A 15,073-nucleotide genomic window follows, 5' to 3' on the forward strand; every position below is an offset into this window, starting at 1 on the left:
CAAATTAAATTATTTTAATTAAGCGATTTAATAAAATAAAATTCATATCAACTAATTATAATTAAATGAAATAAATATATTTACAAACACAAGAGTCATGCATTTAAATCGTCTAGCTAGTTTACACACATAATCGAAGTATACACAACTTATATACTTTGGTTATATATGTTGTGTGTATATATATATATATAACGTATATACTATTTATATATTGTGTATATAGTTTTTAAACTAGATGTACAAGTTAGCAATATATGATAACTATCACTAATAAAAAAAAATGGGACATGGATCTCTAGATGTGCTTAAACGCAAACCTACTTTTGCAGGGACAAAATTAGACTAACATGATCACAGCCATGTGAAAAAAAGGAAGTTCATCATTTTATTCTTCGAATTAATAATTAACCTTTTGATAATTTGAGAAATGATAGCAACTAGGCAATTTCATAATGTGATTTACTATACTTTATTTAAATCATGAAGAAATTGGAAAAGTGAAAAGAAAAACGAAAAAAAAAAAAAGGAAAAGGAAAAGGAAAACCCTACAAAAAGAAAAAGAAAAAGAAAAAGGAGAAAAGGTTATTTATATTTAATTAAATTTGGTTTTATACATTTAGCATATTGATATAATTAGTATAATTAGTTGAATAAAATCAATTCAAACAGAATCAAGAACACTACAATTATAGGTCCTATGAATTTCAGTTGGTTGACATTTTCAAACATTAATAAGACGGTTGAACAATATTTGGTTGAAGTTGATAAAAGAATTAAAATAAAATATTTGTTAACACATAAGATTAGTGTGGAAGTAAAGCTTAATGTACAAACAATCCTAAAATAGAGATTTCAAGTATCTTGCAGTCCTATTATCTAAGGAAATAAAGGAGATTGATAATGATGCCATACACTGTAATAATGTTGGATTGATAAAATGAATATTTGTTATAAAATATTATAGTATGGATATCTACTGCATCAAAAAGTTACTTTCACCCATTATCTCTATTACTTTCCTCCATTATGAAAATAACCATAACCTCCATAACCTCCACCTTTATAACCATTATTCTTGTAACCTTTCACTTCCATAACCTCCCCCCATTATATTCATGTTTATGACTATCATTTTGTATGCTTCTATGTTACACTATAAATAGAGGCATAAATGTTCATATTGTATACACTTGAAGACAGAGGCGGATCTAGGATTTGGAGGTAGTGAGTGTCACGTCGTCCAAGTAAGATAAACGGGTCGGTTCCTCCATTTTTAGATTATAATTTGGGTTATTTATCTTTTTCAATTAAACAAATTGATCAAACATGTATGTTACTTCTTAATAATATTTTCTTTTAGATATTCTGAGGTTAGAGATTACTAAACAATTCAATTTTTTATTTTAAGGAATTAGAGGCCTTATTCTCTAAAACTTTGCGGTAAAAAGGATTTTCCACATTAAAAATTTGAACTTTTATAAGTTGTTGAAATATGGTAGAGAAAGAATAAAAATTATAGTTTCAATCCCGTCATCTTACCTAGCAAGAAAGTCGATGAAGATCGAAAGAACCTATAAATTAAAAGAACTCTAACATAATAATATTCATCTTTTTTAAAACTTAAAAAAGATACTATTTAAATATAATCTTAGTAATATTTATGTGACATTTATAATTCAGTTGTCATTAATTGATAAAGAATACACATGTAATACTCACATCAAGAGATTAATAATTAGTGAAAGAGAAAGTATAACAAATTAAGAATTAGTTAAAGCAAAAAGGAGTCGATTTGAATTATTAAAGAATAGCATATAAATAAGAACCAATGGAAGAAAAAAATAAATACTAAAACCCTTCCCACATTAATAGGGAAAAAAAAGATCTGAAAAGCTCTTCGAGAAAGGCAAAAAAATTAATGCCCAAAGCAAGGTTCGAACCCGCATTGCGAGTGTGGTAGACCATATCTTCTGCCAGCAACACCTTTCACATCTTTATTTACTGGGTGGCAAAGTTAATAAATATTGATATCTTATATGTATATACATATATATACAAAGTTTTAACCGAAATCTCTGGGTGCCGTGGCACCCCCATCGTTACACGTAGATCCGCCCCTGCTTGAAGATTTGGTGAACACTTGAAAGAAGGTTATCTTATATTGTTCCTCTTGTCTTATATTTTTCTTGTCTTCATCTTTATATTATTCTTTTATTCTTAAGTTTTACAACACGTTATCAACACGAATGTTCTATCATTACAGGATTGAAACAAAGTAAACAAAAGAAGGTAAAATAATTGTGTTTATTTTTCTCGGGAACAAGGTAATTAAATTATTGTGGAATCTATTCTATATTTTATTTGTGAACAAGGTGAATGATTAATATTGTTGTTATTGTGCATTTTTTTCACTTATGACTATATATACTTTCTTTTGTATGTGAAACTTATTTTATATTTTACTTATGATTATGCTCACTGTTTTGGTTATTACATAAGCTTTTAATTTATTTTGTTTTGTGAGTGAAATATTTTGGGTTCACATGGAAATTGAAAAAAGGGTGGTGGTAGTAGGCAATTTTACTTTAGTGTAATTGGAATTATTATTTTCTTAGTGTGCAATTGATTCTTTGATTTATAACGGTAATTCACTACCTTAAAAATTATGCACCAAACATAATATAATATAATGTTATATGTAACTCTCTGTTTTGACAAGTTTAAAATATTAGTACATACTTTGTTGAGAATATTTTTATTGTGTTTTTTTTTTTCTATATTTTATTATGCATGTTAATCACAAAGTGACAATTTGCTCTATATTTTATTGTGCATGTTAATCACAAAGTGACAATATTTTTTTAAGGCTCAATGGTGAGTCCTATTATATTTGGCTTATTATGTCATTGATTGAGGGTAAGACGAAGGATTCAAGTCCTATTGCACCAAGAGGGCAATACATCAGGTGAGAGTCCTGATGCATCAAGATAATAAAATGTTGGGTTGGGTCCCAACAAATAATGACCTAAAATGTCTTCTTATGGGTAAGACGTTGGGTTCAAGTCCCAACGTAAAATAATGACGATGTAATGATGACTGAGCAAATTGATATGCTCTTGATAAAAGTCATGAAATTTGTCCAATTGATTTGTTTCATTCTCTTATGTGAATGTGGTAGTAGGACATAATGTGTCTGAAAATGACAAGTGGTTAAATGTATGAATATGAGTGTGGTAAAATGTTAATGGTCATCATTGTGGTAATTAAAAGGAAGAACATTATGAGTTCTTAAGATGGTTCTTCAAATATGAAGGTAATTTTTCTCCATCAAAGTGGTATGAAAAGTTATTGGGCACATTATTGTTGATGCAACCCAATTTGAAAGTTCTGTAAATCCTCCATCAAAATAAAGAAATACAAAGTGGTAATACATTTAGTACTTTTAAAGTGATGTTAAGGTGGGCCAATAAATTTGATAATGTCAAAGTATGATTAATAGAAAACTTATGGAGCATGTACAAATGATTATGGTCATTTCTTGAAGAGAATGTGACTTATGTTTGTATGGTTAAAGACATGTTCATGTATGGTTGGATAAATGTCACATAGAGGTCTCACCTCCATGTGAGGTTTGAGATATTGAAAAAAAATATTTTGACATAAATGGTCATTTTGGTCATATACTTTGAGTACATCACAAATATTGTGGTATGTTCTATCATGAACTACTGTAGGACAAAAGAAAGAAATAATTCTTTCCTATAAAGGTTGTGGCCATGACCAAAATAAATATTATTGTGTGGCAACACAAATTTGTCATTGGTTGTCAATAAATAAGCCTTGCAGTAATAATTTTAACCATGACAATAATAATAATCTTCTCCTTGAAGGAGATGGCCACCATAAGAATGATGTTGTGAAATTTGTGGTAGTACACAAAATTAATTGAAAGTTTCGAAAGAACTAATTTGTTACTATCTAGAAAATGAAATATTTCATAATATTGAGGTTGTAGTAAGTCTCAAAAGAAACTTTTTAAGTTTCGAAGGAATTGAAAAGAAAAATTATTATATTGAGACTTTAAATTATTGAAAGATTAAATATCTTCAAATTACTACAATCAAAGCGGGTTATGAATATTTACATAAAAGGTTACCCGTCTTTCTATTGTTTGTTGTATAAAGATATGGGCATGATGAAGGAATCACATGAAAAAGTAAACTAGAAGTTTACTAGAATAAATATCAGTTAGCATAACCTGTTGACCATTCTGGTTCAGATGTGATGCAAAAAAAATTGAGAATTCACGTGATTATGTTTGAAGAAATAAAAGATTCTTCAAGAATTCTCTTGTGTTGCTTGTTCTCATGATAAAATGATCATTGTACCAGCTAAGGTTGAGATTGTATCCCCTGAAATTAATTGGAACATATAAAAAGGTGAATATGGGCCTGTTCACCTGCAATGCAGATCGCTTACTATTATGATTTTATAGATGCATCTATGGTATGGTCACATGTGCATTTGTATCAACTTACAAATTGATTTTTGTAAGGTTGTTTGCTCGAATTGTTAAATTAAGAGCACAGTTCCAAATTATAAAATTATGTTGATAATGTTGGTTGGTTTAGCAGAAATTGTATGCCTCCAATTATAGCTAGAGCAATGATTATGAGAACAAATCTCTCAAATAAAATTTGGTATGAGATGAGTTTATTTAACATGTATGCATCAAGCTAGCAAAGTTCTCCCATCACAATTGGTTTAGGGTCAGGAACCAAATAATTTCCATCTAAAAATTTGATGTGTGCACATATGATTTTATTGCTCCACCATGCACAAAGATGGATCTCCAAGTGAGGTTGGGGGTAAATGTTAGATTTTCTAACATTAAGGGGAGATATGATTAGCAGCTGGAAATTATGTGTGGGGTGAATTATCTAGATCCTCGTTAAAAAAATGTGAACTTGAAATTCAAGATATAATTTATTTGCAAAATGTTGCAAATAATTTGCCAAATATATTTGCTGACCCAATATTTTAATAAAGCTGCAAATGCTCCAATAAATAGTCTTTGAAAGACAGAGTCTATGGTACGCCAGAAGTGTGATAGACCAATCGATTCCAAACGTAAAACTTCTTGAGGAAGGATAGGAGCAAATTATCAAAATGGTCATGATAATGAGGTAAGTGCTTTGAAAGAGCACTATGACATAACACTTCATAAAACTTTGGCAAAGGTTCAGGTACCTAAAAATGATGAAAAATGAAGAGATCTCGATAAGTATTGTCGTATTGGAATCGAGTCAAATGACCGTCGACAGTATCTTTGATATGAAGTAGCACTCAATGCTATAAGTGGTTACGAGGATCTTAAATTTGAATATGTCAGATAATGTGGATAGATAAATGATTGGCCAAATAAAACGCATTATTCAAGTATATTTTGTTTCACTTAGAAAAGTGATGTTTTTGAACTTGTAGTTCATATATCAAAATATATGTCAGTGAGGTACAAATGAATCATTGTGCGAAAGTATAACCGTAAAATATAAAGTACGGTTTGTGCCTCAGGGCATAAAGGGTTTTCGCAGAAGTCCTGACATTATTAAATGGATATATGTTCTCCAGTGGTGGATGCAATGAGACTTATTTCAGTATGACAATAGATGAAATACTTGAATATGTATAACGACTGATTATCTTTCTAACTAGACGATGACAGTTATATGAAAATTCTTGAATGATTTAAAAGGTCTTAAAACAATTTCATTGAATACCCAATGGTTCTTAGATTGCTTAACACATAGCAAGAATCTTTTCAATCTCATGAAAATGATTAAAAATGTCATGTATTAGTGCAATTGGTGCACTTACAGATTGTTGTTTATGGAAATGATAGAAGATTATTTGAAAAAAATAAAAAAAAATAATTTTAAATATATATATATATATATATATATATATATATATAAAGTTATGTGAGGGATTTTCATATTATCATTCAAGTTATGCCAAGAAACTAACAAAGCAAGTGACTCAACACATAGAAGATGTGTGATTTTCTTTGAGAAGAAAAGACGAGCTTCAATAAAATTGAATTGATCAATCTCTAAGTAAAAAATGATTTGATTATGTAGATGCAGAATATTTATTTGATCTGCATAAAGCTCGATCGCAAATGAGCTATTTGTTTACATATAGAGGCACAACAATATCTTGGCATTCATAGAATCAAACATTGGTAACCACTTCTTCAAATCATGCAGAAATAATATTTATCTATGAAGTAAGTCAGGAATGTGTTTGGTTGGAATCATGATCAATCATATTGAGAAAATATATGATTTTCCTTTGGCAGAGGATATTCCAGCCACCATATACCAAAATAACATATAGCTCATTTGAAGGAAGGATACAATCAAAGGAAATCGGACAAAACATATTTCACCAAAAGTCTTTTTTCACACATGATCTTCAACAAAATGGTGAGATAGACGTCAAAAACCCATTCAAGTGATAATCTTGTAAAGTAATTCACTAAGGATTGCCAACATCAATATTTGAGAAGTTGTGATATAAGATTGGATTGGTCAAGACCCAACCCACAGGGCCGTGCGGGCATCCATTCTAACATCTAAGTAGGAGAACCCTCATATCCGAATAGTATAAACATGAAGAAATTTTTGGGAAAACAGAAATAAATATAACACTATGATTTCTAAATAAAATCTTTGGTCACACTATTAATTAAACTCGAACGGTAATTTACACAACTCACATGGATCTAGTCTAAACTGGTACAAAAGCTACTAAGAGTACAATCTGGACAATTAAATAAAGACACAGTTTCCGCCATGCGAAAAGAAGAATGAAGCTGCTGGAGATTTTCTTCGTCTTCACCTAATGCAACGTCACCAATTCTGCATCCAGACTATGTCAAAAACATAGCAAGAGTAGTATCAGTACAAAACACACGTACTGGTAGGCATCATCGGTCAATCCGACCCCCACCACATAACATAAGAAACCAACAATTAAGATCATGAAATAAACCACTCGCTTCTCCACCTTTACTCTCTCTTGGAGACACCTCCAATATACACTAGTATTCTAACTACTAATCCCTTTTAATCTACCCACTTATCGGATTCTAGGGAAGGTCTTAACCAATCTAAACTCATAGTCAACCCCCAAGTACCACCACTGCCAATTCCACTAACCACTCACGTCATACCCTTGCTTCCTCGTCACATTACCCACCATAGTCACATAATACAATAGTTCAAGCTTCCTTAGCACTAACCCAATCTCCCCTCCCCGCCAAGGTGAAATCCATCCAATAATTTCCTTCACCTACACTATATCTACTCTCGCCATTACAACCCACGACAGCCCACTATAAATCGTTATGACATGAGTCCACTAAGTACAACATATACAAACCAATATAATACTTTACTTACAAACGTATATCAATCATATACAATATTGTCAACAAGAGTAATCAACTACGCATTACTCATATATATATCACATCATTGGTCCTCTCACGGAACCCAAACCCAAACAGTTAGCATGCCAGAACGTGGCAATCGATCCCAAGTTAATGTGCCGGAACGTGGCAGCCGATCCCATGTTTATGCAGAAATGTGGCAACCGATCCCATACTTATGCTGAAATGTGGCAATCCGATCCGAGTTAGTTATGCTGGAACATGACAATCTGATCCCATTCACACACCACAGTCACAAACAAAAGTACATCATCAAGATCATACATTTAAGTCATGATTTCATGGAAATGATATTCTTCTATCTCATTTACAACAAGTGTGATCAACATTTCAACAGTCATACATACACAAGTATCACAATGAAGCAAGAACAAGCATACATCCCACAAAAATAGAATCACAACCATCACCTAAGAATTACTCCTTAATCCCTAACACATATGTAATAATTGACCATACTCAGCCCTGGCTTGTCGGTAAGATTTCTCATTAGGTTTTAATCATCATTCATCATAATTTCACAATTTCATCACTTTAATTATCGAATGTAACATACATTCATAAATATAGTTCCACTCTTGATTTCATGTCCTCATTCTTGACCCAATTCTATCCATGATAGCAATTCTAGATTTTTCTAACAACTCATCAATTCCTCCTCACAAGGCATAAACCTGCATACTCTGAATTCTAAGGATTATTTATGTAATTTACTCGGTGCACGAAGGTCTACACACAACCCTACCATTGATTTACATATATCACATAGTAGGCACAAATTTAAAACTACTCAACTGTAAAACTTAGCCTACGTGGGCACCAAACAGTTGTACGAAGTTTTGGACTTTGATTCGAGTTTTTGGGACTCATGACGGTGAATTTAGCCAGAATTCGTAAGATTTTGCTATCCCCATGCTAGAAATCTCTTTATCCTTCATTCCCAAGCTTAAAACAGCTTTATTAGGGTATTTTACGACTTATTTATGTATTTTAGGAAGATGGAGAAAATATGATTTCTCATAATTTATGTTATGTCTCGCTTATCCCGCTCTGGTGCCAACTTACCCCGCCCTGGCGGCGGGGCCCCAGCGGCACCTGGCCCTCCCTGGCAGTCATTGGTCCAGATTTTCTCGAATCTTTGCTTTTCCTAATTAATGACGGTTCAGATCATTACCATAGATACCTATTTACTCTTCATTCATCCTCGAATGACTAGGCTACAGACATCACACGCTCTAGTTTCGAGACACTTCCAACTACCAAATTGATCAAACACGAAAACCATTATGAATCGTGACTTTTCAGTTAATTAACACATGAAAAGGTACTTTAACCCAAGACTAGAAGGAACTCTGTTGCAACAAACGAAGATCGACATGTTTTTAAAATTACCCAGCCTGGCCTGCTAGGGCGGCATCCCTCCCGCTGAGGCGGGCTGCTGTGGTGATAGATCTCCCGCTAGAGCAGGAGATCGGGAACTAGTACATGGGGGCAAGAAAAGAATGAAACTTCCCCCATTTCCTCCTATTCTCCCAAAATTCTTCCCCAAAAACCCTCTCAACCCATTGCTCAGAATGTCAAATTAAGGTAAAAAATCTCGTTCTCCCTTCACTCCTTAGTTCATTACTCGATTAACGATAATTGCATGACGATTAATTGATCAAAAATAGATGATGTTTGGGGTAGTTTTTAAAATTGAACTAGGTTGCTAGATTTATTAGAAAAACGTAGGATGGTCACTTACCTTACGTCCCCAACGTTTGCACAACGTCCTGGGCGTAAGGATTTCATAGAAATACGGATAAATCGATGCAAAAACGAGTGGGGGAAGTTGAAAAGTTCCTTTACTTAAAACTCGAATTTGAGGGGTATTTAAAAGTTATTCCACTAATATAATTGCATATATAGGTTCTAAGGTAGTTGATATACTCTGATCTGCTGAAATTCTAACGAAACAGGGATTTTAGGACGATAATACGCCATTGTCGCGCTGGTGTTTGTCACAAATGCCGGCCGCTCATCCCGCTGTGGCGGGATTTTGGCCACTGTGGCGGGATTTGCCAGACCAGTGGCCTGTACCCTTAACACCAACTTTTATCTCTTTTTGTTTTAACCCCATCCAATTATCCCATAATGTTCTAACTAGTTTTCAGCCTATTATAGGCTTCTAAATGGCAGGACAAAATGATGAACACTCGCCTTTCATCCGGTTTCCCGATGCTGCGTCGGGAAAGGCATCATGACCACTGTAACACGGGGTACTATTGCGAGAGTGGTTTTGTGCTGCACATATTAGAGGAGAAGGAGCCTGCTTTCTATGCTTGTCTCGTAGAGTTCGGATGGGTCCCACTGACTGAGGCTCCCCAGATGCACGCTCCACCTGGGTGAGAGAGTTTTANTTTAGGACGATAATACGCCATTGTCGCGCTGGTGTTTGTCACAAATGCCGGCCGCTCATCCCGCTGTGGCGGGATTTTGGCCACTGTGGCGGGATTTGCCAGACCAGTGGCATGTACCCTTAACACCAACTTTTATCTCTTTTTGTTTTAACCCCATCCAACTATCCCATAATGTTCTAACTAGTTTTCAGTCTATTGTAGACTTCTAAATGGCAGGACAAAATGATGAACATTTGCCTTTCATCTGGTTTCCCGATGCTGAGTCGGGAATGGCATCATGACCACTGTAACACGAGGTTCTATTGCGAGAGGGGTTTTGTGCAGCACATGTTAGAGGAGAAGGAGCCTGCTTTCTATGCTTGTCTCGGAGAGTTCGGATGGGTCCCACTGACTGAGGCTCCCTAGATGCACACTCCACCTGGGTGAGGGAGTTTTATGCTATCATCCCCACCGTCCGCTGGGATGTTCCTTACCCCGTTATCCGGGTTCGGGGAGTCGATATTCCTTTGAATGCCACCACCATAAATGAGGTACTAGAGGTACATGAGGTCTCAAATGATGATTACGAGGCAAGACTAAGAGAGATGGATCTAAAGTGGCTGAGGGACACACTGGTTGAACCCACACACAGGGACCAGGTTTACTAGGCTACTGCACAGGGCATTACTAGCACGGACTGGTCACCTGATGCTAAGAGGTGGCTACACTTGGTGTGACTAGGAGGATCCGCCCGTCGGGCAACCGTACCGACGTGACCTTTCCCCGGGCCTTGGTAGTGGCGTGCACTATACAGGGCATCCAGTTAAATGTGGGGGCACAAATCATCTCAGAGTGGAAGATGTTCTACCGGGGTAACAAGAAGGCTTTCTTCCTTCCAGGACTCATCACTGCGTTGTGCAAGCGAGCGGGAGTGCCGCTCATCAATGCTAATGAAGTATTTCCCATGGATCCCCCCTTCACCCTCTTTTGGTCAGGTCAGGTTCCACGTCTAGGGGAAAGATGAGGAGAACAAGCAAGGCTAGCAGCAACAAGGCGACCGTGGATTTGGACAACGAGGACCCACTCTCAGGTGCACGGATTGAGGAAGACTTAGAGGTTGTCCGGGAGAGAATGGGGAATGCCTATACTGAATTTACTTCGGTTCCACCCAACGCTGCCCTCGAGATCGAAATGCTCCGTCGCCAGCTGCGCAAAGAGAAGAGAAAGGGTGTGGTTAGGAATCGTCTGATGCTTCGGATGTGGAAGACTATCAAGACCATATTTACTTGTGTGGCTCCCGGCAAGGAACTTCCCCGACTCGAGCCGCCGGACTTCAAGGATTTATCTATGCTGAATGAGGCTTGGAATGGCGTGACATCTCAGAGAACCTTGATTCAGACATCGACACCACCCAGTCCGAGAGTCCTTGATCAACTTTCCCTTTGCCCCTCTTGGGTTTGTAATTTAAGACAACCTGTTTTTATCTTGAGACTTTTTATGTTTTGGTAGCACATGGATGCTTGTTTTGTTGACTGATGCAGTCTTTTATTTAATCCTTACGATTTTTTCTAATCTATAACTCATGTTGTTAAACACTGATAGGCTGGTAAGGATTTGTGAGGATCTCATTCAGGGTTGATAAATGAAATTAGGAAAAATAGAGGAGGCTGGGTTGAGGTTATGCCTCGCCCTGTCCCGCTCTAGCGGGAGTATCCTGTTTTGGCTACCTCGTTATGGCGGGATTAATCCCGCCCCAGTGGCTCAGACGGAACCAGAGCCCAAGCTTATAATTTATTGGTTGTTTCTCACTCTTCTATGTTTTTCCCGATGTTCTCATTTTATCAAGCCATCAAATTTAAAACTCCAACTACGATATACGAACTAGCTTAATCAACAAGCTAGGAAAATCATTAACTAATCCGAATCAGTCTTAACGACATAGTACCCTACTAGTTCTCATTAATTCAACGTTACACCCACACATCCTCAGAATACACCTAGACATTACAACTTGCATAATTTACACTCATTAGTTAATTTGTTTCAAGATGACCATTATTAGTCGTCCATGCTCATTTTTCAGCCCATACGGGTAGTTACCAATTGGAACCTTCTTCGTTCCAATTAACCTATTGGTGTACCTTTGTTGAGATACCAATTGGAATCGGGAGACCAATTGGACTCAACTCATACCTCAAGCGACACTTCACACGAAAGGAGAGAATAAGTGGAACGACTTCTTAGAATGCTTCCTAGCCTCTTGTAGATTAAATGTGGACGTCAACACACCAATCAACAAGAGTCTAGTTCACATTTTGCTCTTGCACGGGGAGACCGATAACCTAAGCTCTGATACAAATTAGTCACGACTCAACCCACCGGGCCGTGTGGGCATCTGCTCTAACACCTAAGTAGGAGAACCCTCATATCCGAATAGCAAAAACATGCAGAAATTTTTGGGAAAACAGAAATAAAATAACACTATGATTTCTAAATATAATCCTTGGTCACACTATTAAATAAACTCGAAAGGTAATTTAAACAACTCACATTAATCTAATATAAACAGGTACAAGAGCTACTAAGAGTACAATCTGGACAATTAAATAAAGACACAGCTTCCGCCATGAGGAAAGAAGAACATAAGCTGTTGGAGATTTTCTTCTTCTTCACCTAATGAAACGTCACCAATCCTGCATCCAGACTATGTCAAAAAGACATAGCAAGAGTAGTATCCGTACAAAACACACGTACTGGTATACATCATTGGTCAACCCAACGCCTACCACATAACATAAGAAACAAACTAGTAAGATCATGAAATAAACCACTCGTTTCTCCACCTTTACTCTCTCTTGGAGACACCTATAATAAACACTAGCATTCTAACTACTAACCCCTTTTAATCTACCCACTTACCGGATTCTAGGGAAGGGCTTAACCAATCTAAACTCATAGTCAACCCCCAAGTACCACCACTGCCAATTCAGCTAACCACTCACGTCATACCCTTACTTCCTCGTCACATTACCCACCATAGTCACATAATACAATAGTTCAAGTTTTCTTAGCACTAACCCAATCTTCCCCTCCCCCCAAGGTGAAATCTATCCAACAATTTCCTTCACCTACACTGTCTCTACTCTCGCCATTACAACCCACAACAACCCACTATAAATCGTCATGACACGAGTCCATTAAGTACAACATATACAAACCAATACAAATACTTTACTCACAAACGTATATCAAGCATATACAATATTGTCAACAATAGTAATCAACAACGTATTACTTATATTTATATCACATTATTGGTCCTCTCACGGAACCCAAACTCAAACAATTAGCATGCCGGAGCGTGGCAACCGATCCTAAGTTAGTGTGTCAAAACGTAGCTGTCGATCCCATCTTTATGCGGAAATGTGGCAACCGATCCCATACTTATGTCGGAACGTGACAATCCGATCCAAGCTAGTTATGCCGAAACGTGGCAATCGATCCCATTCACACACTACAATCACAAACACAAGTACATCATCAAGATCATACATTTAAGTCATGATTTCATGGCAATGATATTCATCTATCTCATTTACAACAAGTGTGATCAACATTTTAACATTTATACATACACAAGTATCACAATGAAGCAAGAACAAACATACATCCCACAAACATATAATCACAATCATCACCTATGAATTACTCTTCAATCCTTAACACATATGTAATAATTGACCATACTCAGCCCTGATTTGTCGATAGGATTTCTCATTAGTTTTTAATCACCATTCATCATAATTCATCAATTTCATCACTTCAATTATCGGATGTAACATACATTCATAAATATAGTTCCACTTTTGATTTCATGTCCTCATTCTTGACCCAATTCTATCCATGATAGCAATTCTAGGTTTTCTAACAACACATCAATTCCTCCTCACAAGGCATAAATCTGCATACTTTGAATTCGAAGGATTATTTATGTAATTTACTCGGTGCACGAAGGTCTACACACAACCTTACCATTGATTTACATATATCACATAGTAAGCACAAATTTAAAACTTCTCAATTGTAAAACCTAGCCTACTTAGGCGCCAAGCAGCTGTATGAAATTTTTGACTTCAATTCGATTTCAGACTCATGACGGTGAATTAAGCCAAGAATTCGTAAGATTTTGCCATCCCTACGCTAGAAATCTCCTTCTCCTCCATTCCCAAAAGCTTAGAGTAGCTTTTCTGAGGTTTCTAGGGTATTTTACGACTTATTTAGGTATTTTAGGAAGATGGAGAAAATATGATTTCTCGTAATTTATGTTCTGTCTCGCTTATCCCACTTTGGCGCCAACTTACCCCGCCCTGGCGGCGGCGCCCCAGCGGCACCTGGCCTGCCCTAGCGGGTCAGTGACCTAGATTTTCTCAAATCTTTGCTCTTCCTAATTAACGATGGTTTGGATCATTACAATGCATCGTTTCTGAGATATCAAGTAAAGTTTTTATCAGGAGAAGAAAAATACGTGTTGTACTCTTTTCCTTAACCATGGTTTTATCCCAATTGGATTTTCCTGGTAAGGTTTTTAACGAGCCAACATTCAAAGGATATTAAAAAATATGTGTACTCTTTTTCCTTCACTAGGATTTTTTCCCAAGGGGTTTTTTCCTAGTAAGGTTTTAATGAGGCATATTATCTATGGACATCCAAGGAAAAGTGTTATAAAATATTATAGTGTGGATGTCCACTACACCAAGAAGTTACTCTCACCCATTATCTCCATTACTTTCCTCCATTATGAAGATAACTATAACTTCCATAACCTCCACTTTTATAACCATTATCCTTGTAACCTTTCACTTCCATAACCTCCCCTATAATATTCATGTTTATGACTATCCTTTTGTATGTCTCTATGTTACACTATAAATAGAGGCATAATGGTTCATATTGTATACACTTGAAAGAAAGTTATCTTATATAGTTCCTTTTGTCTTATATTCTTCTTGTTTTCATCTTTATATTGTTCTTTTGTTCTTAAGTTTTACAACAATATTAAAATTTAAATATAAGTTTTACGTGGTGATAGTTAGACCTATTATGTTGTATGGGGTGAAGTGTTGGTCAGTCAAAAAATCTCATGTTTATGAAAATGTTGGTGGATGTGCGGCCTTAC

The sequence above is a fragment of the Solanum stenotomum genome, chromosome 5 (genome assembly GCF_019186545.1).
Source record: "Solanum stenotomum isolate F172 chromosome 5, ASM1918654v1, whole genome shotgun sequence".
NCBI lineage: Eukaryota > Viridiplantae > Streptophyta > Magnoliopsida > Solanales > Solanaceae > Solanum > Solanum stenotomum.